The 25,550-nt window shown below is 39.1% G+C and overlaps 1 protein-coding gene and 1 pseudogene across 1 annotated transcript in view; both read right to left on the minus strand.

Moving 5' to 3' along the window:
• SNCAIP (synuclein alpha interacting protein) overlaps positions 1-25,550 on the minus strand; it is a 147,984-nt gene that overhangs the window by 79,867 nt on the left and 42,567 nt on the right. The gene's annotated exons all lie outside the window — the stretch shown is intronic.
• LOC115896564 lies at positions 4,814-5,794 on the minus strand (annotated as a pseudogene).

The raw sequence follows: 25,550 nt of genomic DNA on the forward strand, positions 1-25,550 counted from the left end.
TTATGGAATATTCTGGATGTATGTGGTGGATAAGACCTACACTAGTCTCCACACCAGGATGGAGTATATGGTACCAGGGGAGACAAACAAGAAGGCATGCTATTACAATATCATGTGGTGCTGGCCAAGACCAATAAATACACAGCAGGCTGAGGCACCCAATCTAGACTTTGGAGATAAGGAAAGTCAGCCTGGCAAAACTGAAAGCGGAAGGATGGAGGTGTGAATGGGGATGGAGTGGCTGGGCGCAGGAGGAAGTGTTCCAGTTGTCTGTGCTTTCAGTATGGGAACAGGCCTGGGAATGAGAATTCTGGAACAGAATGTCCAGAAAGATGCATAACATTGATTTAGCATTGATTGCTGTATTTTTGCTTCTACAAAGGGGTCTTGAAGGGTGAGGGTGAGGGTAGGGTGATAAATAGGGATTGTCAGGGGAGTATTTCCAAAGCCAGAGTGTACACAGAGCACATCTTGGAATATCAAATTTCTGGCATGTTTGTAAAAATACAAGTGAAGGTTTGATATCAAACAAGGGAATTCAATGTAATATACTGAGCCTGCTCCAGCTCCTAGAGGAGAGCCTACATTTCTTCCTTGCTGTCCTGAAGGAAACACCCATAGAAAAAGTCATGAAGAAAACTCTGCATCAAGATTTAGGACTGGGTGCTATTACATACACTTGCTTACTTAGTCTCACACAGATGCTGGGAGACGAAAGTCTTAATTTCTTTTGTGGACATAAGGAAACCAAGGCTCAGAGAGGTTCTGTAATTGCCTCAAATTCACACAGCCAGGGCTTCTGATTTTAAGTCTAGTATTTTTCTCTCCTACTTCAACTTGCCAAAATAACAATGGTAAAGCAACACTATCTCTGTGTCAAACATTTTATTTTTAAGAATCATCTTCAGCATTTTTTAGCTGAATTTATTTATTGCAACCAGTGATGGAGGCAGAAGGTATGCACCATAATTTGTAATTTGCAATCATATCTTTTATATTTCACAGATGGCAAACCTCAGGAATATTCTGTCTAAGGTTATGTACTACTAAGTAGAGGCAAAGCCAGCTAACACAAATCATTTCCTGCTAACCAGTCTAGTGCTCTTCTGACTTGCCCTGGACTGCTATGAATCATGAGTATGTCTTTGAACCATCTAGGTCAGAATTCCAGACATTCTTAGCCCTGAATTGTATTGCTTGGATGTTCATGAACCTAACTCCAAATGAGTTACCCTTCTTTCCAGGAGAGATTAAACAGAAATGGTAGACATCATCATCATCATTAACAAAACGTGTATAGACTTTGTGTCTGTAACACACCTTACCCACAGATCTCCCTGAACTAGTCTATAAGACAACATATTCCATAGCCAGTTGGTTTAAATCTTCAACTTCACCTTCAAAGAAAATTGGATTATAAGCATCCCTTTTAATGTCTTACTAAAAAAGCAAGGAAGATGGCACTGTTTTAGGCACCGTTTTAGAAAACTTGATTCTAGAGATCAGGATTTCACTGAAAAATCCCTACAAGGATTGGTCTTTTTGTAGTTTTGCCCTTTAATTTATACATTAAAATTCTTGCAAGTGATTTGGGGGTCATTTTATGGTTTCTGAAATCCAAATATTGAGAACAAACTAACATATACCTGAACTTGAGAGCTTGGAGAGACCTTAGTTTTTAAGCCTAGGGCAGATATACATATACATATTTTACATACCTTTAAATCTGGTCTCTCTTTCTGTCTCTTTCCCTCTCCCTCTCTCTCTCCCTGTCTGTCTATCTGTCTCCATCCCACCCCTCTCTTGTGTGTGTGATTTTAAAATGAGTTGAACATTTAAAATTCTTTTTGGAAGAAGGAAAGAATCCATGCTCACAGGAGCTGTGAAGAAAAAGATAAAATAATGTATAATAGAAAAAATACATGTAAACACACATGCATACACATACACAAGAAAAAATATATTGTATTCAGTTCTGGGTGTCACTTCTTTGAAAAGCCACAGGTTATCTGGCATATACCAAGACAGAGTAAGGAAGCCAAGAGAACCAGTGGTTGAGAAACTGTTTTATGCAATACAGCTAAGGAAATACCTAACTTGGTGAAGAGAAAAAAGCTTTCCTCTCTAAGAATCTAAAGATCCCACAGGTAAAAGGAGGATTTAACTTCAAGGGTAAATCTTGGAGGAAATATCAGAGATATCAGTCTCAGTAAACACTTTGTAATTATGGTATTTCAAATGGGCTTTAATGGAATGGGCTGCTTTGTGAAATCATACCCACCTCAGCAAGAAATTGTTCAAATAGAAGTCCTCTGAGAGAAGAATCAGAATCCTGCATTGTGAAGGAAGACTAGATGGCCTCCTAGCTCAAAAGATTTTGTGTAGAGTGAGATGGCATTGACAAACACCCGTGAAACTAAACCAGGACCTCAGGACAGTCCTGAACAATTTTACACCTCTTCAGAGTGCTGCCATGACCATCTCTGTTGAATTGCCCTATCACATGTCATCATAATCCCACCAGGAACTTGAGTGAAATTGGAGGTTAAGGGAGAGAAAAGAGGGAGCAAGAGAGTTAAAATCCAACTAATTTTTAAAAGAGAACTGGAATATTGTTCATTCAGTGAACATATGATTTGTTCCTTGTTGTAAATGAAAACTTATCAACTCCACAAGGACAAAACTATGACCTAATGAGCTCCAAACAAGAAGAAAATATCTGGAAAGAAAAAGAAAACATTTCTAGCACTGGGAAGTTGAGCATGGGCTTAAGCCAACCAACTGTGTCTTGCACTGGCTTCTGGAAGGTAACTATGGAATAATCTGGGAACTGGAGCCCTTACTTAGTTATATACAGGAAACTATCCAAATCCAAGTTCCAAAGTTTTGGCACACCTGAAATGGTTATGCTTTATTTTTGATTTTGCAAAGATTACTTAATTTCTGCAGTGGATGTGCTTGAAAATTATTATTGAGTATGTATGGAACACAGATCACAATCCTGATTGCCATTTTAAAGAGAAGCAGACACAACAGCAGCATGCATGGGATCATTGAAGACTACATCTTCAGTCAGTTATCTTGGCTTCATTCTGATTATTCATGAGGATTAAACTTTGGAGCAATCCTAGATGAGTTATTCCCAAACTTTAGAGTGCATGAGAGTCACTCAGATGGCTTATTAAAACAGACTGCTGGGTCCAAATCTCAGACTTTCTGATTCAGTAGGTCAATGTGGTGCCCAATAATTTGCATTTGTAAGAAGTTCCCAGGTGATGCTGATTCTGCTGGTCCCAGAATCACATTTTAGAACCACTACCTAAGCTAGTGGCTATTCTCAGCTTTGGCTACATCTGCACTTAATTAAAGATAGTGACCTCTTCCCCACATGCCACGTCTATCCAGATGTTAACTTCATTATACAGGATTCACGCCTAGTGTCCTTTTGATTAAGCTGCCTCAGTGGACTCAATTAAGCATTTCCCATGAAGACCACCCAGCAATCTCAGAGGGTCTTAGGTCTGTCTTTTTATTATTATTATTATTTTTCAATTTGTTGTGCTATACAAGAGACAGACATTGGCACACACAACTTTACACAATTTGGGTCTTGGCTACTTTAAAATTTCCTTTCTCTATAGCACTTCATGGCTACAAAGATGTTCTTAGTGTCTTCTGTTAATGAGGTCCAGTTTTATAATTTTCAATGCTGCCTTTTAGAACCGAGCTCTCAATTTAGGGACATTTATTCACTAGAACGACAGTATAATAAATCCCAGGTCTATTAACACAGAAGAAAAATGAAAAAAATAAAAAGCAAAAATCTACTAAGAATTTGCTTAAAAATCAATGCTTACATAAATACATGTGAAGATACTGAACATAATTACTCACTGTATCAGAAGCAGTCCAAAGAGCTAACCCAGCTAATTGAGAAAAAGAAAAACCCAGCCATATATTTGTAATTAGAATTACAATGTGCTTATTTTTATTGGCTCCAAATCCAGAGATCAAATTATTATGAAGGTTTTATAAGTTCTTCCAATTTGTAAATGTACCAATTTGATAACCAAAAGGAAATTCCCTATAAAATAAATGTCCCTTTTTTTCTGAAGAAAAGAGTATAGTTTAATATATATTTAGATGATTAAGCAAGGAGAGTGAGTTAAATGTCTGGATAACCAAATATTTACACATCTATACATACATATAGAGTATAACTTAGCAAGTATTAATTCTTTAATCCAATGCTTCATTTAGCCCTACTTTACTAAAGACATGTAGGGTAGAGACGATTAACAAAATCTGCTTCCACGATAGCTGAGGTACTATTACTAAAAGTGCAAAAACTGAACACTGCATACCTACCTAACACACTTCTGATATGTGTGGAAGTATTTCAAAAACAACATAAGATTATTTATGTGTACCTTTAAAATTCATCTAGGAAGTATTATCTTCAGTTTCATCAATATGTTGTTTTTTAAACACAATATCTTGTACAGAGTAAATAATATATTGTTTATGTTGAGTTCATTTCCAGACTGAAAACTGTTGAGTTGCTTTATAATTTTTGCACTAGAACTCTTGGTATTGTCTTAAATAACAAATGTTGTGATGACTATTTTTTAACATATAATAGCTTAATGTTCATATATTTTCTTGCACAGTTTCCTCTGAAGTCTATTTTTGAAGAGGAGTCAGTTTTCTAGAGGCCCTTTCAGAAACTGTTGATGAGCGCTATGAAAACTTCAAGCTATACCCTCCAGTGACAGGGTCTGTTTTCCAATGATTAAACTTGAATTCTTTGCCATTAAGCATATGGAGAAAGAATAACATTTGTAGGCTGCGGTGTGGGTTTTTCCTCTTTGGCACCACAGAAGGACACCAACTTCATTTTGTAATTAACCAACATAAGCAAGAAAGGACTGAGAGCAGAGAAGCTTGAAGAGAGGTCTGTAAGAACAGCTGGAATAAAGCTGCATGCTGCCAAGTCTTTCAAGAAATAGACTAAGATAAAGTGAGAAATCCAAAGTGGAGTGATTAGCAACATTAATAAAGTACTGAACTTGGCCCCTCTAAGGATTTCAGTTTCTGAATAATCATCTCCAATCCAGATGTCACCATATGTCATCTTCTTTCTCTCTGAAAAGAGGAAAGACATCCAGAAACAGACAAAGACTAAAATAACTAAAGGAAGAATATCAATCAGAACCAAAAAAATTTTCCCATAGAAAAACTCTACCTGCTTGTTTCCAAAGACAACTTGGGCAATCCATATACATCCTGTTAGTAGACAAGGGATCTGTATCATCTCCTGCATTTGAGAATTCTGGTTTTCTAGTATGAATTAAAACTGAGATATATACACCACATCAGCCACCCAAAGTACAGAAACCACCTTCACCACCTTCAAGGAATGCTTCTGTTGGTCCAGGCTTGGATTCTCACCCAAGGGGTGGGCAATTTGGTAAAGCTTCCAGGGGTAAAGCAATGCAAAGTGTAACATGAACCAGATGGCCAGTGAAGTTGTCAGGGCTGATGTAAAGCACAGAACTTTGCAGCCAGCTGAACCCAACATGATACCAGAAGAGTAAACAATTTTCATAACATTCACCACCAAGTTTTTAATAAGGTGGACAAAAATAAGATTGAAAATTAGAAGAAAGGATGTCTGTAAATGCCCAGTGATACATCTTCTTGTAGAATAAAACAAACATGAGTTTCCAATGATGCTCACGAAGATTAGGATGGTACAAGTGATGATCTCAAGCATGTCTGCAGAGGACTTCATGGTAAATGCTGAACTGTTATCTCAAATGTCTTTTTCTCTTCTGTTTGTCACTAGGCTTTTGGAAAACTTTTAAGAGGTCCTTAGTGAGACAATCTGGATTTTTAAATAGATCCACTATGTTGACAAAATCATCAACTGATATCACCCTAACAGTTCAAAATCTGTAACAGAATTCTGCTTGCTCCAGTGATGAGATGCTGAAAACAGAACTGCTTCCCAAAAGGATTCTATTTTGTCATCTCCAGGGACTTGACTATGATGAGAAAGTGCTAGGTATCATCACTTAATTAAAAGTTCTCAGAAATGTATTTACAGTACAGTAATATGATTTCCTAGATACAGTATAATACAGTTTTCAAAAACCATGATGGAGAGAATAAAATTAAATTTGTGACACAAAAGAAAAGTAGCCAGAGGTTGAAAGTACACCACTCCACTCATGGAAGAAAGTTAAAGTAAGGGATGTTTGAATAACAATGAAGATTTCAAAATAACAAAATGACAAATTAAAAATGAGAGTAATAACATGATAGAGATTTATACAAGTAGAATAGTTTTCTAGTTTCTCTACAATTTTGCAAAGCAGAAGTACTATTACCTGTTCTGATGATCTTGTAGAGATGTTAGAAATACAGAAGATGGTGAAAAATACTTCTGTAGGAAGTAAGGGTGGTTATAAAGAAGGAAGGAAGAAGGGAGGGAGTGGGGGAAGGGAAAGAGGAGGGAGAAAAAGAAGACATCTTTATAAACATGGGGATTATGTCCAGGAGCAAATATCTAAACTATCGGTTAAGGAAACATTCAAACAATTGAGAAGTGATTAGGGAGATTTTCCTTCCTACAGCACAAGAGGCTAGGGAAATATTTCTCTTCTAAGTATGACTGGAGAGTACAGAACTAGAACAGAAAGATGGCCTTGAAATACATTGCTCAAGTAATCTGGCATGAACTCACTTTCTGGATGAATCCAAGTATATAGTATAGTGATCCACTCTAGGACAAACTATTTTCCCTCGACTGCATTTGCTTGTAGGTTTTGCTGTCATCAATCACCCTGTCCTATACTATCAAAACATAAGCTTTAGCCTGGCCCAGTGGTGTAATGGAGTGGCAACAACTTGAACAGCTGTGCACATCTCTTCCAAACTCTGTGTTCAGTGACTTTATGTTAAGAGCTTACAATTGGCCATGCTGGGAGTATTTACACTATGGAAATTGGCAAATGCTGCAAATCACAGCTTTTTTGGAGGAGAGCTGTTTTAGAAACACAACATTGGCCTGACCAAAAAAATACAGATTAGAATAAGAAATTAGCTGATGTTTTATTTACATAAAGATGTGATCAGTATTTGGTATTGGTCAGCCCTTTCAGTAAGGGTATGAACAACTCCTAGTGCTGCATGTTAGATAAGAGGTTTATGGCTGTGTATGCAGATGGGAAAGCTGGGCTGCACAACCCTACTATGGGGAGGTGGCGACTGGGGGCTGACAGTTTCTATTAACTCCCTTTCCTTTAATTTGCTACTAAGTCAACTTAGAGTCCTCACACACTTTTTTTAAGAAACATCCACTATCAGTCAAATAGAAACCCCTGTGGTTCTAATAAAAAATAATACAATAATAATGTTGGTTATTATTTATTTAACCCCAACTTGAGCCAGACACTGTGTTGGTGTTTTGCTTTACAATTTCAACCTGATTTAATCTTTAATATCACTCTCACTTCACAGATGAAGAAATAGAAGACCAGAGAGTAAAGCAGATTGCTCAAAGCTACTAATGATGACAGGAATCAAAGCCAGGTAGGACTGATTCCCAAACCACCGGTTCTCAGTCACTGCCTTTCCACACGTGTCAGATTGCAGATTCCTGTTGACTTCTCTCAGTCTCCCTCTAATGATTTATAATTGGTATACCCAACATATAACACACTGAGAAGAGTTTCTTTGAGTTTATAATATAGAAGTCAAACAGGTTTTTAAATGGCAATTTGTCTTCTTCCTTCTCTTTCAACGACAGTAATAAATATGGTTGTTTTCAACTCTGTACCTCATGAAGACCTTCAAGCATTCTGTACACCAGCTCAAGATGACTTGCTTGAAATGGAAAAAGGCTCTTTCAGCAGTAATTAGCCCCTATACTGGCAGTGTATAAGCAGAGGCACGATGACCACCTGAAGTAATTTTTTTTCTTTTTTGAGATAAGGTCTTGCTCTGTTACCTAGGTTGGATAACAGAAATCTAATCAGAGTTGACTGCAACCTTGAACTCCTAGGCTCAAGTGATCCTCCCACTTCAGCCTCCCAAGTCACTGGGACTACAGGAGCATGTCATCACGTTCAGTCAATTTTTAATTTTTTTGTAGAGACGGGGTCTCACTATGTGGCCCGGGCTGGTCTCAAACTCCTGGTCTCAAGTGATCCTCCTGCCTCAGCCTCCCACGGCACAAGGATTATAGGCATGAGTCACCAGGCCCAGCCCCAAGCCTGAAGTAACTCTGTAGAGTAGTGAAGAAAAACTCTAAAGAGCAGGCAGAATATAGCCCACTTGAGTTTGAGATTCAATTTTGGCATGATAAATTGAGAAATTGTCTAAGTGATGCTATTTCTCAAATTTACACAAATAGTAGCAATTTATAGCAAATAATACTGACTTTCTACATACATATGAGGAGCAATTAGAAAAACATATTTTACAAAATCAAAAACAGCTTATATGAAGCTGTGCAAACAATCAGCAAACATGTCGTATGTTCCTTTGCATTAGGATAAAAAGGACAGAAAATATGTGCCATTTTTTCCTTCAGGGTTATATCTAGACTAGAGAAACAGCACACATTAAAATATGAGGGGAACAAAGTTAATTTTTGTGAATATTTGCTTAACTGATGAATAAGACTTTCTGTTGATAAGAAACAGAAGGATAAACAGGTACCTTCATAAGACTGCACTTAATTAGCTGTTTATTAAGAAGCAGTTGTGTGCTCAGCATGGCCTGGCTTCTAGGGATGGTACACAGGGTGCAATTGTCCCAGCCTTCTAGAGGCATATGATTTGGCAGTAACAACACACTAAAGTATAATACATGTCATATATGTTACATTATGTTACATACATACATGTATAAGAAATATAAAATATATTTATATTTTAATAATTAATTGATATCAATAAAATAAGTAATCCAATGTAATAAATTGCATGACTATGAGTACAAGAGCAAAATGTTCAGAGAAGTGTGGGATCCATGTGCACCATACTATTATTTTTTGAGCATACAGATTTTTTTGTTGATATATAAGAGTTGTATATATTTTGGAAACATGTAATATTTTGATACCTGTGTATAATGTATAACGATCAGATTGGGGTAACTGGGATATCCATCAACTCAAACATGTAATTTTTCTTAGTGTTGGGAACATAACAATTTTTCTCTTCTAGCTATTTTGAAATATACCATTCTATTTTTAATCTCCAGTTCACAGAAAAGAAAAGTGAAGCTTGGAAAAGTGAAGCCACTTGCTCTAACTGGCAGGAAGGGTGGCATTGAACCCCAGGGCTCTTGCATTCAATAACTCTTTTGGAAAGAGAATAGGAAAAGTGCAGCTGACTGAACCGTGAAGCAAAGGAGCTAAGAAGCCTGGATGCCAACCTCAGGGGTCCTGAAGAGTCCCCCCGAGGAGTTCCTTACAGCAGAAAGCCCATTTCTCAGAGGCACATACATGGTCCAGAGCCAAGAAGGTCCAGGAAGCAAGACTGCATCCTTCGCCAAGGAAGGTGACTGTGATGTGGACACTTCAAGGGGGAACAAAAAAATCTTCCTTTGAAAACCTAACATAGGCTCTGCCAATCCAACTTCACCGAGGCCCTTGGAGAACTGAGTTCAAAGGTTCTCTACAGCTTCCATTTACTTTGGCATAAGATTTAACAGAAAAAGAATTAAGGGAGAATTTATATGGGCCAGGCTGTTTTCCAAATCTCAAACTGCTAAAAGTTATTTAGAATGTGCTTTAGCTCGCAATCATATGTAAAGTGGTTCAGATGTAAATGCTTTCCGTGTGGCCTAAGGCAATCTAGGTTTCCTCAAATGCACATGTGCCATTCGAATATTAAAGATTTTGATTGGAAATCTCAAAGTACATTGGGTTCCTCTTGATTAGAGACTGCTGTTACTTTATGCGACATTGGGTCAGAGGAGGAGAAATAAAACACACTGCCTTCATTTGGGCATTATATTCTCACAGTAGCTCTAAGATAAACAAACTTCGCAGGCTGAGGGAAGGGCATTTGCTCCTTTAAATTGAGTATGTAATATAAATAAATGTCTTCTAAGAAAGGATGGCTGAAACTTGATTCTGCATCTGAATCCATACAATAGCACTAATTTATTTTAGTGAAGATCATTGTGGAGCATCTGTGGGAGTGCTTGCCTTCTTGAGATCAGAGCCGGTCTGACCAAAAATGATCCTTCACTGACTCTCAGAAAAATGCTGCTTGAAACTGATTAGTTCACTGGCCAGGAACAAACTGATATGTTACATAGGACAAAATGGAAGGAATTACCAAATCTCTTACTGTGTAATCAATGGCTGCCTACAGCTATTTTCAATTCTCTCCAAGGCAGTGATTTTGTGACCAGCCAGGCTAGGACTAAAAACTCCTAACCCCAAATTAAAAGTGAATGGAGAGAAACTTCAGGCTGGCTGGGGCCAGAGCAATTAAATGGTAATTGCCTTTTAGATATACTAATGTTGCTAATTATATTACTGTGCTAACTGCTGGGAAATGTGGATAAGAGCTCCAGGCCACTCTGATGGGAGAAGGGAGCTAAGACTTATTAAGTCTGGCACTAAGCTTGATCCTTCATATAAGTTATCTCCTGAAATCCTTATAATAACTGCAAGGTATCATTAGGTTCACTAAGGCTGAGTTGCTTGCTCAGTTAGCTCCAGCTGGTACATGACAGAGTCAGGAGTCCCACCAGGTTTGTGTGGCATAGGCTTGAGTAGAAATGGGGAGAAATGTGTGATTTCTGGATATACTAGGTTCAAAAACTGGAAATCTGGTAGCAGAGAAGGATGACAGAATTTTTTTTTTTTTTTTTTTTTTTGAGACGGAGTCTCGCTCTGTCACCCAGGCTGGAGTGCAGTGGCCAGATCTCAGCTCACTGCAAGCTCCGCCTCCCGGGCTCACGCCATTCTCCTGCCTCAGCCTCCCAAGTAGCTGGGACTACAGGCGCCGCCACCTCGCCCGGCTAGTTTTTTGTATTTTTAGTAGAGACAGGGTTTCACCGTGTTAGCCAGGATGGTCTCGATCTCCTGACCTCGTGATCCGCCCGTCTCGGCCTCCCAAAGTGCTGGGATTACAGGCTTGAGCCACCGCGCCCGGCCATGACAGAATTTTAAAATCAGGCCGTGACGAAAAATTCTGCAAGTACGAGGGCTCCAGAGGCACCTTTTCTTGTGTGTGGAAAGGAAGAGCCCCAGATAGGAAAGTTTTGTGGGCAGAATATGGGGAAGCCTGGGGCCAGAACATAGGAGGCTGGGAGGGGAGAAACTGCCGTCAAGGAAAACTGACTCTATGGTACTCAGCAAAACCGCTTACTACCTGTAACACTAGGGGATCCAAAGGAGGGGCCCCGGACTGTCTGAGGCTGAAAGGCTTAGGGAATCAGGAAGTAAAGTGAAGGGGACAGTGCCTATATACTTGCCACTCTCTAGGCCAATCTATCAGAATGACAGTCTGTTGATTGCAATGGCAAAGTCTGTTAAAGATGACCCTACAACTCCAAAGTCAGAAGACTTGGGTTAAATCATGTATGAATTATGAAAGGTTTGGCAAGTCCTGTTTGCTGTGTGTCAGGTTTCTAATAAGGAGTTTCCCAGAGACAATAAAATATATATAGACCTATGTGTGTATGTATACACTTATATATGTGTATGTGTTTGTGTGTGTGTATATATATAGTTTATGCACACACAGCTATGAGACAATCATGGGATTCAAATGAAACTCTGAGCCCAGTTTGAAGGATGCAGAGTGCTATACAACTGCTAGTTTTTGCTACTATTTATCTCCTAAAATCACACACACAGTAATACAGGTGCTTTCTGCTTGAAACAGGAAAGTGCTACCTGGTTTCTTTGCCAAGACTGGAATTCTAAATGCACTGTCTTTGCAGCCTAAGTGCAGTTCCTTGGCAAACAGTTGTGGGAAATTCCCCCAAGTGTCTCCAGGCCTGACTCCAGCCCTGAGCCCCTTAGTCTCTATCTCTACTCTATCCTCTAAAGAAATTCATCTCTGGTTTTTCGAACCCGACTACATACATCCTCAAGTCTCATCAACCCTGCAAATGAAACCCATCCCAACTTTGCATTTCATCCCGTCTTTTCTCTCGTCTTATCCAAACTTCAAAAGACACATCTACATTTACCATTGCTACTTTCTTGTCTTCCTTTTACTTCCTAACCCAGCACAATTTAGTTTCTACTACTTTTTCCTCTGAAAATGATCTAGAACAAGATCATCTTCTACCACTAAATCCAATCACACCTGGACCTGTCTGATATTCTCTTTTTCTTTTAAGGCTTTACATTTGTTGCTCCCTATGGTCAAGTCTTGGTCCACTTCTCTTCTCAATCACCTACTAATACCTATGTGTACAGATCCCATCTGCTTCTGGATAACTCTGCTTGATATCCCTTAGACTCCCAACTCAAACTTAACCTTACTTGACAACACCACCATCCTCAGCTGAGGTGAGAGACTTGGGTGCCATCCCTGGATCCTACCTCTCCCTCACCCGTACATCTATCTTTCCTATCATTTTTATGCTTTCCATCCTTCCTACCATTTTCTTACTGCTGCTTCTCATTGTTTCTTACTTGAATGAATCTGAGGAGGACAAGACGAAGGCAAATAAATCATATTTTTGCTTCTTCAAAATCATTCTGGGAGTCTACACAACTGTCAAAGTGACCTAAAATACAAATATGGGCTTGCCACTTCTCTGTTGAAAACCTTTCGGAACTTTCCCACTGCCTACAGGGAAGATGGCCAGCAACTCCGTTAAGTCACATGAAGCCTCTCATGTTGGGTGCCTGCCTACATTCAGCTCCTATCCATCTCTGACTCATACTGGAAACTTGATGACACAGACTGAGATTCTGTGCATATCTCATGCTGTTTCTTGTCCTGGTGCTTTGGCTTATGCTGATGCCTCTGTATACATCCTCCTTCTCTCATGATCACACCGAGCCATCCAATACCCAACCTTTGGCTTTTCATTTGCCTATGAATGGTGTGAACATTTGCCTATTTACTCTCAGATATATTCTCTCAGGAAACGATATTTCCTAGGCTCCTTTGCCAACTGACTGGTTTCCAGGTAAATCTGGCCAATGGCAGACTCAATCAGAAGACTGGAGGGCTTGGAGAAGGGACTTAGTCTTTCTCTGTCTCTCTTTCTCACATACACATACATACTTGCCCTGCCACAGGTAGTGTCTTCTATGTCATCAGCTCCTATAACTGTTCAGCAGCTGAACATCATTCCAGCTTTGCTAGTGGCCCTACCTTGTGGGTGGTAATAGACCTTTTCCCTTTGTCCTTTCAGTCCTAGGGGAGCTGGTGGCTTCCCTGCTTTTGCTAGTATCAAGACTGCCTTATCTTGCTTAGTTTGGTGTCTCAGCTCTTTCAGCATTGGAGTAACGAATTCTCTATTATAATTTTCCTCTGTTTAAAATATTTATAATGGTTTCTGTTTATGCTGACTTGACCCTGACTAATTCACCTGTTTAACCTTTAAACTTTTCAAAAACTCAGTTTAGGGGTTACTTAGGAAGTAACTCCTAAGGAAGCTTTTGAGCTTACACCTGATTTCAAGTTTAGGTTGTCTACCTTGTCTACCTGCCTCTTCCTCTGTGAAAAATTCCCCAGCAAATGACACTATATACTTACCATAACTTCCTATTATTATCTATCTATGCGTCTGCATCTCCCGATGAGATCCTCTGGCTTGTTCACCATAACCCACGGTGCTCAACGCAGAGATTGGCATAAAGAAGACACTCAAGAACATTTTGAACGAATGGAAAAGTATTAATGAATAAAACCATGTGACCAAAGAGGGATCTTTCTTTTTCTTTTTTTATAGAGACAGGGTCTCACTCTGCCACCCAGACTGGAATGCAGTGGTGCGATCTCGGCTCACTGCAACCTCTGCCTCACAGGCTCAAGTGATTATCCTGTCTCAGCCTCCCAAGTAGTTGGGATTACAGGCACACGCCACCACACCCAGCTAATTTTTGTAATTTTAGTAGAGACAGTGTTTCACCATGTTGGCCAGGTTGGTCTCAAACTCCTGACCTCAAATGATCCACCTGCCTCAGCCTCCCAAATTGCAGGGATTACAGGCATGAGTCACCATGCCTGGCCAGAGGGATCTTTCTATCAGAAGCCAAGTTTGGCTTAGCCATAGAAGGTATCCCACATTTTTTGTACCAGTACTATAGAAAAAGTCTTAACTCCCAAACAAATCATGGCCTAATTATTTAAAAATAAACATAAGACATACGGCATCTTGGGGATATATCATAAAATTAATTCTAAAAAAATTAATAAGGTTCATGGTTCCAAAGGGTCCAGACAGGGAATTGGGGAAAGTAAAAAGAAGATGGACATATGGCATGAATAAATAAGCTAAATGAGATTAAATAGGGGTTGGGGCATGGAGGCAACAAAGTAGGCAGGAAGCCAAGGGGAAGAGAGACCACCAATACAGATGGCAGATTCTTTTGAGATTCATTTTATGTTCAAACTCTAGTCTTACCCAAATGTTTTATACATGTCTCTTTTTAACAATTACTCTTTTCACGTTTTCTTTCACTGGGAAAAGGCACTGAACACTATATTTAAAAAATTAAGGATTATCTCTCACCATTGTATAGGTCTACAAATGAGGAAAAAAGAGATCTAGAAGGGCCCAGTGACTTGCCTATGGTCACACAGCTTTCTAATGGCACAGGTGGGTAGAAGACAGGTCTCCTGCATTGTTCTGTCCACTACACTTTGAAAATTTATTGAAATATAAAAAAAAGTAATTGGCCGGGCGCGGTGGTTCAAGCCTATAATCCCAGCACTTTGGGAGGCCGAGACGGGCGGATCACGAGGTCAGGAGATCGAGACCACCCTGGCTAATACGGTGAAACCCCATCTCTACTAAAAAAATACAAAAAACTAGCCGGGCGCGGTGGCGGGCGCCTGTAGTCCCAGCTACTCGGGAGGCTGAGGCAGGAGAACGGCGGGAACCCGGGAGGCGGAGCTTGCAGCAGTGAGCTGAGATCCGGCCACTGCACTCCAGCCTGGGCGACAGAGCGAGACTCTGTCTCAAAAAAAAAAAAAAAAAAAAAAAGAAATATAAAAAAAAGTAATAAAGAAAATGAAATTAATGAAAAAAAATTTTTTACATTAAAGCAACTTGGCCTCAAATTGGCTGTTGACTGCACGTTTGTATCAAAGCACTTAGTGCAAATGACTTCATTTGCATGACATTCATAAACACTGACTGTTTCATTTTCATTATAAGCAGGCAAAGGATGTGGTAGTACAAATAACACGTATGTCTTGGATATAATTTTCTAATATCCAGTTAAAGTCTTCCATCTATGTCAAATATCTGAACAATAAAATGTTGAAAATTGGCTGGGCACAGTGGCTCACACCTACAATCCTGTTAACAGGAAAGGAATCCTGATCTAGACCCCAAGAGAGGGTTCTTGCATCTTGCAAAAGAAAGAATTCAGGGCAAGTCCGTAAAGTGAAAGCAAGTTTATTAAGAAGGTAAAGGAATAAAAAGAGTGGTTACTCCACAGATAGCGCAGCCCTAAGGGCTGCTGGTTGCCCATTTTTATGGTTATTTCTTGATTATATGCTAAACAAACGGTGAATTATTCATGCCTCTCCTTTTCAGACCATATAGGGTAACTTCCAGACATGCCTTGGTGTCTCAAACTAAACTGTCAGGGGCGCTGGTGGGAGGGTAGCAGTGAGGACGACTAGAGGTTACTCTCATCACCATCTTGGTTTTGGTGGGTCTTGGCTGGCTTCTTTACGGCAACCTGTTTTATTATCAAGGTCGTTATGACTTGTATTTTGTGCCAACCTCCTATCTCATCCTGTGACTAAGAATGCCTTAACCTCTGGGGAATGCAGCCCAGCAGGTCTCAGCCTCATTTTACTCAGCCCCTATTCAAGATGGAGTTACTCTGGTTCAAACGCCTCTGACAATCCCAGCACTTTGGGAAGCTGAGGTGAGGATCACTTGAGGCCAGGCGTTCATGGACAGTCTGGGAAACATAGGAAGACCTCGTCTTCACACACAAATTTTTTTTTTTTCTTAATTAGTCTGGTGTGGTGGAGGGCACCTGTAGTCTCAGCTACTTAAGAGGCTGAGGCAGGAGGATTGCGTAAACCCAGGAGTTGGAGGCTGCAGTGAGCTATGATAGCACAACTGCACTCAGGCCTGGGTGACAAAGCAAGACCCTGTCTCCAAAAATAAATAAGTAAATAAATAGTTAACAATAAATGCTTATTTTTTCAGATGCATTAAATGTAGTGTGTTTAAGAAATTTCCCATTTTCAAACTATTAAATCAACCAAGAGAGGTTTTTTTTTAACTCCTTACCAGTGTCTAATACTGTTCTAGGTGCTGTGGAAAATGGATACTTAGTTTTCCTACTTTATCCTCAATTCTTAAATCACGTTGGATTCTCAAAGTAAACACTTGTGTTTACATCTATTCTACACCCACTTTCCCTTCTCCTGGGCCTCACTTTCCCAGATAAGGTATGGCAAGGGGTGCCAATATCAATCATCAGGGCCATGGTTGATCCCAGTGACCTTACACAAGGCCTTAGGAGAAGAAGTTCTGCCAGTCGTAGACCAAGTCCCTTCCAGGGAGCAATGCCAACTGGTAGAACAGGCAAGAAAGCAACATGGATATGTGACCACTGGAATTACTGGCACTGAATGCAACCAAGTCAGTGAGAAAGATAGAAGAAGACCCAGTGCAGTGGCTCATGCCTGTAATCTCAGCACTTTGGGAGGCCGAGACAGGCGGATCACCTGAGGTTGGGAGTTTGAGACCAGCCTGACCGACATGGAGAAACCCCGTCTCTACTAAAAATACAAAATTAGCCGGGCATGGTGGCGCATGCCTGTAATCTCAGCTTCTTGGGAGACTGAGGCAGGAGAATCGCTTGATCCTGGGAGGTAGAAGTTGCAGTGAGTTGAGATTACACCATTGTACTCTAGCCTGGGCACCAACTGCAAAACTCCGTCTCGAAAAAAAAAAAATAGAATCTATGACACCTGGAAACTCAATCTAACGTTTTAAGCATAGATTCTTTCCCTCTTGGCTATATTGTTTGTCTGGGACTTAAGCCCCTATGGAACTTTTCAAAGTCCAAGGTGAGGCTAGCTGGACCACATGTTGCTGTACTATTTAATTCATTTGCATATGTTTGTTATCATTATCTTATCAAAGAGGGCACTGCCAAGGCCTCTGAATGTAGTTCACGCTCAGTTCAACCTCAGTTGAACCCTCTGCTTCATTCCATCAAACTCCAACTGAGTTCTTGGCTCACTCCACTCTTGTTATCTAGTGAAGTATAGACATTCTTCAGCTCCCTCCTCCTCCAGCTAATCTGATTCTGTATTTGGTAACTAGCATTCCTATGAGTTCTCTGACTTCAAACATTCCATTTCTACCGATAAGCCTTGAATTTTCCTTGTTCTTATCCACTACAGTTCTCTTCAAGTCAATAGTGTAGAGTTCCTCTAGATAGCTCTGGTTTAACAGAGGAAAAATGTGGTTCTCCACTGTTATTCTTTAAATTTGCTCCATTCCTGGGGTCAGAAAACACTCGGATTCCTCAGTCTCCAATGTTCCCTCTATGGTGAGCCATACTGATAATCTTTCTATTTCTTTGTACCTTAACAGGCAACAGTATCCATATTCATCTCATAGTCTTATGAGATTTCTACTCCATCACCTATTGCTCATAGCATTTAAGAGGCATTTAAGGACTCACTGTCCTTATCTATAAAATAGGCACATTTTAATCTGAGGGTATGGCGAAGGTTAAATAAGATAATACAGGCAAAATCCTTAGAATAGTGACTGGAACAAAGTAAGTGCTCAATAGAGGGTTAGTTGCTATTGTTTTTATTACTATTCTCATTACAGAAGAACTATACTATTTCAGTTAATTAGATAAGCAAAATTATTTGATGCAGGCAAGTCAGTGATGATTAGGAAATTAGGATTCCACAGATGGAATTTAAAACACTCACACATATTTCTTTCTGTTTTCTTGTCCACAAACTGAATCCATCCCCTAGGAGTAGAAAATGGATCATTCTTTCGTAATCATTACTGGCCAATTTTATAGATAGCTAAAAGTTGATTATACTGATAAATGGTATGAAAGATTTTCCCTCTTTTTTCTATGTCTAGTTTGTCATTAGGAACTGATGATGTGGAAGCAGAGGATCAAAAAATGTGGATGGAAAGGCTGTTCTGGAAAATCTGGGGGATGGTGTGAGCAAACACGCTAGAAATGATCATGCTGGGTGGGACCTTAAATGCATCGATGGAGTTCTTCATAGAGGATGACAGTAACTCCACACAGCAAGGCCTGATTCCCCAGCCTTCCACAGTTTCAAGGTTGCATAGGGATATAAAAGTCATCATGACATGAAAATATTCATGAATTGGCTGTTTTTTAAAAAGACAACTCCTTCAAACATCCCTGCTTACAATTATCATCTCTTTGTATTCATTAAATCAACATGTTTGGAACCTTGCTGGTTGTGGGAGGTTTTAAGCCTTCCTTTGATGCAACACAAACACATTGCAAGTAGGTTGGAAGTGAAATTGCAAAGCTTGTGAGAGATACAGGATTCACGAGGTCAGAGAAAGTGATGCTGAATAAGTGAAACACACACCAGGCCACGAGAAAATTTGAAGCAATAAAATAACTTCAGAAAGATGCCAACAAAGATGGAGCTGTGACAGATACTTCTTAAGAGTATCATCTGACTATCTAATGATAAAGACAGGTCTTTGGGTAAGTTGATAAAGTCCAAAGACTTTTTTTTTTCTCCAAAAATGACTCTCTTTGATTATATACTGTAAATTCAAACACAAAATAAATGATGTAAAGTAATATGAATGTATAATTTTGCTGAAAGAACTGACTGCCAATTCATTTTTAAAAACTAACAAATTTTATAGAACAGAGGTATTAATAGACTTATTTTCATAATTTATTTAGTTTTTCAAGACAAATTTCAATTAGGTGATTTTTTTTCTCACTATTTGCCATGAAACATGGTTCCAGTTTTTTGTGGCTTCACTTTTTAGTGTGTTTTTCCCCCCCATTTCCTGATTATTCAGATAATGAGGACCACTGGTATATATAATTATACTTTTTCTTGTGGAGTATACTTAGAGACATTTCATGGAGAAATTACAAAATAAAATTTAGTTGCTAAGTGAATATAATCCAAAAACCCCAAGTTCTCCTCTTGTACAAGTAGAGTTCCAGCTACTGAATTTCATGATGCTAAAGAGACAGTACTACTTTTTGAGCAACTACCCTGTGCTAGGCGGTTTTTACATACCTAACATTTAAACCTTACAATTTTTGCAAAGTTGGTACAATTGCACCCATTTTAGAGACAGAAAAATGGAGACATAGGTTAAGTAACATTCATTAATTAAAGAACAAAAACTGGTGAAGAAAAGATTATGTTTCACTTTGAACTCTAAGCCTAAAATCATTCCATCTTAAGCTGATGAGGCTATGTGGGGCTGGATGTTGGAGGGTCAGAACTAGTGGTTTTCAGTTCAGTTACTAATACAACTCTATTCATCACCAGCATCCACAAGAAAGAAACTGAAATGTAGTTTCTGGGGTAGGCTGAGGAGCCAGTCAGGAAGACAGAAGATCCCCAGTTCCAACATGACATCAGGCATTCTGTTCTGTTGGTGCCACTATAGACATCTGAAGCACTTGCAAGCATTCTTACATATTTGCTTGTTGTGGGATAATCTTTAGAGCAGAAAGGCTGGCCATGTTTTGAAACATTTAGGGCCACTTAGAGACAACAAGCCAAAAGCAATTCTGACATCAAAATGTTAACAAAATCCAAAAAAGAATGCTGGAAAAGTGGTTTCAGGTGCTCCCTGGAACAAGGTTTTTCTGCATGAAAGAGCCCTACCACAAGTGCTGATAATAAACTCTGACTGCATAAAGAGGTTCTTAAGCAGGTTCTCTGGTATTGCATGTTTCTTATACAGGAATCCTTGCAGCATGAGATTCTCTCCGGAGAAGCTAAAGGCAGCAATACATGTTAGAGAACAAGATCTTTATCTTTAAGCCTAGATTCATGGGCTGCCTATCATTCAGCTTTTGAAGACATATGATGCTTTACCTTTTCCAATAAAAATAAAATTAATACAACTTTGCACTAACAGCTATTATATTTCTCTCATAACGTCTTATTAAATAAAACTGTTCACTAATTCATAAGCTTTCTGGAGTGAGGCATAGTGAATCTGAAAATTACATTTGCTTTATTCAAGCTTAAAAATCTTATGTTGTGGCCAGGAGCGGTGGCTCATGCCTGTAATCCTAGCACTTTGGGAGGCCGAGGTGGACAGATTGTCTGAGATTAGGAGTTAGAGACCAGGCTGGGCAACATGGTGAAATACTGTCTCTACTAAAAATACAAAAAATTTGGCAGGCATGGTGGCACATGCCCATAGTCCCAGCTACTCAGGAGGCCGAGGCACAAGAATCATTTGAACCCAGGAGGCAGAGGTTGCAGTGAGCTGAGATCGTACCACTGAACTCCAGCCTGAGCGACAGAGCAAGACTGTCTCTAAATAAATAAATAAATAAATAAATAAATAAAAATATGTTTTTACTTAGGACAATAAGACATAGATATAAAACTTACTCAAAAATGTAAATACTTTGACATTATTTTCATTGTTTTAATCTCATACATTTCTAGAATCTACACTTCAGAACATGATTTAGTATATTATTCTGGGCTTAAGTGATTTACCTGTCTTAAAATAAAAATGACAAATTATTTTTGACAGCATTCTTATTTGAAGGTGATTTTCAAATCTACTTTATGAAATTTCTTATCTAGACAATTGTATATGAAGAATTGTTCTTTGAAAACCCTACATAAAGTATATTTAAAGGCTCCAGATTATAATTTAAAACATTAGATTTAAGAAACCATTAAAAAGCTAAGAATCAAACTTATTTTTTAATCCATGTAATTTGTTTCAGGGAAGACACAAATTCTCAGCTCTGGATTACTTCACTTCTTATTACATATATTCAGAAGTTTCTCTGAGTTCAAAAGTTCATAGCAACAATTTATAAGGGTATTAGCTCTGAAGCAAGCGAGAAGGAAAGTGCTGCTTTTAATCAACACTCAGCTACAATACTTACACAGCAGCAGACCTTGCCAATCGGTATGATATAGGGTGCTGCAAGTTCAGACACTGTCAAGACACTTTTAAAAACTGTGGTTTCTCACAAGGTAAATTCAGGAAAATAGCACAAATAACAACCCACAGTCACAAGCATGCCATATTTCTAACTTTGGTAACTGTAAGCTTTAGTGAGTGTTAGTAAAAATCTCGTGCATACACAGTGGATGCAGAGGGAGGAAAAGGGCTTATCATGCTAAAAAGAGACCGGGAAAAATGTGCCTTTCTCCCGGAAGTCAGATAAGAATTTTATTTGAAGGATGGAGTCCCCAGAGTGAGGCTTTAAGGACACAAGTTGAACAATGGCAAATTCAAGGGCATTAGAAGGCATCCCATTACAATGACTAAATATTCCAAGTCTCCCCTTACATATTAAGAAACAAATTTCTATTTCTTTGATCCTGAAAATTAAGTCTGTTCAGGGGTATGGAAGGTTTAAAGATGAATATTAAAGTGGTGAGGGCAATTCTTCCTGAAAAATATAAGGCTCTTGTTCATTCATTCACTCATTCATTCATTCATTCATTCCACTCTTATTTACTGAGCACCACAGATCAGGCATAGCTTCTGGACATTCAGCAGTGAATAAGCCAAACAGGCTGTCTGCCCTCAGGAAACTCATATTTTAATACAGCATTGTCCAGCAGAACTTTCTGACTTACGGAAATGTTCTGTATCTGTGCTGTCCAGTGTAGTAGCAACTAGCTACATGTGGCTATTGAGCATTTGAAATTTGACTAGTACGATCAAGAAACTGAATTTTAGTCTTTATTTCATCATTTTAATTTAATTAGTCACATGTGGCTAGTGGCTATCCTACTGAACAGCACAGTTCCAATGGATTAATCAGACCATAAACAAGTAAATAAGTACAAAAAATCCTTTCAGGCCGAGATAGGTACAATAAAGAAAAAAAAAAAAAAGGCTTGTCAGGAGGAATGGGAGAAGGTTGGGTCCTTCTAAATACGGTGGGTCAGGAAAGGCCTTTTTAAAAAGGCAACATTGGCTGGGCATGGTGGCTCATGCCTGTGATCCCAGCACTTTGGGAGGCTGAGGCAGGTGGATAACAAAGTCAAGAGATCAAGACCATCCTGGCCAACATGGTGAAACCCTGTCTCTACTAAAAATACAAAAATTAGCTAGGCATGGTGGTGTGTACCTGTAGTCCCAGCTACTCGGGAGGCTGAGGCAGGAGAATCGCTTGAACCCAGGAGGCGGAGGTTGCAGTAAGCCAAGATTGTGCTACTGCACTCCAGTCTGGGCCACAGAGCAAGACTCCATCTCAAAATAAATAAACGGATAAAAATAAAGAGGTAACATTAGGGCAGACATGCAACTGACAAAAGAAATCAAGTCATGCAAAAATGTGGGGGAAGAAGATGACAGGTAGAGGACACTGCAAAGGCAAAAGCATTAAGGTAGGAGTAAGCTTAGCAGAGAAACATGGCAGGAAGGCACAGCAGACAGGAGACCACGAGAGTATCAGGAGGCAGTCAGAGAGGCAGGCAGAGATATAAATATGCAGGGCTTTATGGCCCATGGAAAGGAGTTTGGAATTTACTGTGATGCACAGAGAAGCCAGTGAATGTTTTCAAGTAGAAGAGTATTGAGCTAACTTCGATTTAATAAGGTCAGACAGGAGCTAGGTGGAGATCAAACTGGAAGAGTAGAAACAGCAGCCAGTTAGGAGGGTGGTGCATCGGTCCAGGCCTGGTACTTCAGTGGCTTGTTTAGAATAATATCAGTGGGCAGACTCAGGATGAGGGTAGCCAACAGGCTTTGGTGACAGATGACATGTAGTAAGCATATATGTGTATGTGAGGAAGGAAAGGGAGGCATTGAGGACAAGCCCAAGGTTAGTTGTAGAGCTTATTACAACAACAATGCCAGCAGGCACTGGAGAGGGACTGACTCTGGAACCAAGAGAAAGAAGGTGCTCAAATTCCCAGAGGCAGTCAAACCAGGAAAGCTCTTATAAATATGTTAGGAAGCATGGAGGTACATGTGTGTACATGTGTGAATGTATATAAATAAAATTTTAAGTAAAATGTGACCAATTAGTTCAGTCTCATCAAAAAAAAAAATTTAGCCTTATATAAACTGAGTAATGATCCTTTAAAAAGGATGCTAAATGGCCAGGTGTGGTGGCTCATGCCTACATCCCAATACTTTGGTAGGCCAGGGCAGAAGGACTGCTTGAGCCTGGGAGTTCAAGACCAACCTGAGCAATGTAGGGAGGCTTTGTCACTACAAAAATTATCCAGGTATGGTGGCATGCACCTGTGGTCCCAGCTACTTGGGAGGCTGAGGTGGGAGGACTGCTTGAGCCCAGGAAGTTGAGGCTGCAATGAGCTGTGATCATTCATGCCACTGTACTCTAGCCTGGGTGACAGAGTGAGATCCTGTCTCAAAAAAAAAAAAAAAAAAAAAAAAAAAAAAAAAAGGCTAACTCTTGCAATATTATATTATTGTCAACCTCACCTCAGTTGGTTATTAAATATAATCTACATATATTTAAACATGCATAAATGATACCTTCAGAAAAAGTTATTCTGAACCATTATCAAATGGTATCTAACAGGAGAGCTGGGGTATAGACCACCTAATTCCCTCATTATAAGTGTTGATTTGAAGTGTTTAACCTCAGAGTTGACAACATATTTCTTGACATGTCTGTTGGTGTGTTACGTGCAGAAAAGCCCAACAGGGGCTTCACAGACACAGTGTTGTCACTGCATGTATGCATTTAATTTAAATTCAACTATAACGAGACAAGGAGGAAAAAAGGAAACCAACTGGCATAGTGTGGGAAATTCTACTCCATTCCCCTCTGTGAGTCTAGGCCTGACAAAGAACATGCGAGGGGAGATTCCATGGTATCAGGATCTTACCATGTGAAGTACTTTTCTGGTGTTAAAGAAACATACTTTTTCCTACAATATGGCCTTACCTCATCTGATGTTCAAAGACAACGAGAAGAAACACTGGCAGTGTTGAGTTTATGGGGAGGTGGATTTTATGGGCAATTTTATAGGTTTTTAAGGTCCTTTTGACTAGACACAATTTTTGCTTCATATCCTGAGTTTATAACCTAATTGTCCTATAGATGGGTGTTCACTATGTACCATTATTGGCATAGGGTTGCTTCAACTTTACTGAGAAGGGAAATCATGATCATATATTACTATATTTTAGTTTGAAAGAACTTGAAAACAACACTCTCTCATTAGATATTTTGGGGAAGTCATCCTATATATGAAGGATATTAACACAAACAAAAGAGAATATGCAAATTTCAAGGGATCTTAACTATTAAATTTATATCCTCTGAAACATTGTTTTATACTTAAGTTGAATTTGTTATGTGTTTGTTTATATGACCTGTGGACATGCAATAGGAAAGTCTTTGCATGAAATTTGCTTACCTCTCTAGAAATGTTTACAGTATGAGGCTAAACTCTTGAACAAAGAACATATGCACCCTCTCACACACAGTTTTTTCTACTAAAGATTATATGATCTCAAAACCTAAACATTTTTTTGGAACATAAAACCAGACTTTATATCCTGGCACTTGCAGATTTGGGAGTGATGCCTAGAAAAACAAACATACTTTCTTTAATTAGTCCTAAAGGAAAAGAAATACAACTGGAAATTAATATTGTTGGTTCTAAAATGCAATACAAAATATGTTTCATATACTCTGAAGGAAATCTGAATTTGTACCATGCTTTAATCCGAATAAAAAGTATAAAAATGAATAAAAGTCTAGTTGATCTGCTTTAAAAGGGATGTTTCATTTACTGCTTTTGATTAGTTTGTGTTTTTTCTCATGTTTAAACTCCTACTAGGCTGATCATTGAAAATATCATGTAACCCGAGTCACATAATATTAACATGATTACTTCACTATATATCTGCTCCAAGACAATCATTTCAGTCAGGGCAACTTTCCTTTAAATTGCCTTTGTTGAAAAGTTGCATAAACATCCCAGGCCAGTTAATTCTTTCCATGGGCTCTAAGCCTCATTGACATGCAGATGAGAGCCTGATCAAATGACAAGCCTGGGAGCCCAGTGATGTGAATGAGTCTACTGGCACAGAAATGATGGGCACTCTAGCCTGCAAGCCCAGAGGAGCACTCACAAGAAATCTCTCTGCTGTCATCACAGCCT

This window comes from Rhinopithecus roxellana, chromosome 3 (genome assembly GCF_007565055.1).
Source record: "Rhinopithecus roxellana isolate Shanxi Qingling chromosome 3, ASM756505v1, whole genome shotgun sequence".
NCBI lineage: Eukaryota > Metazoa > Chordata > Mammalia > Primates > Cercopithecidae > Rhinopithecus > Rhinopithecus roxellana.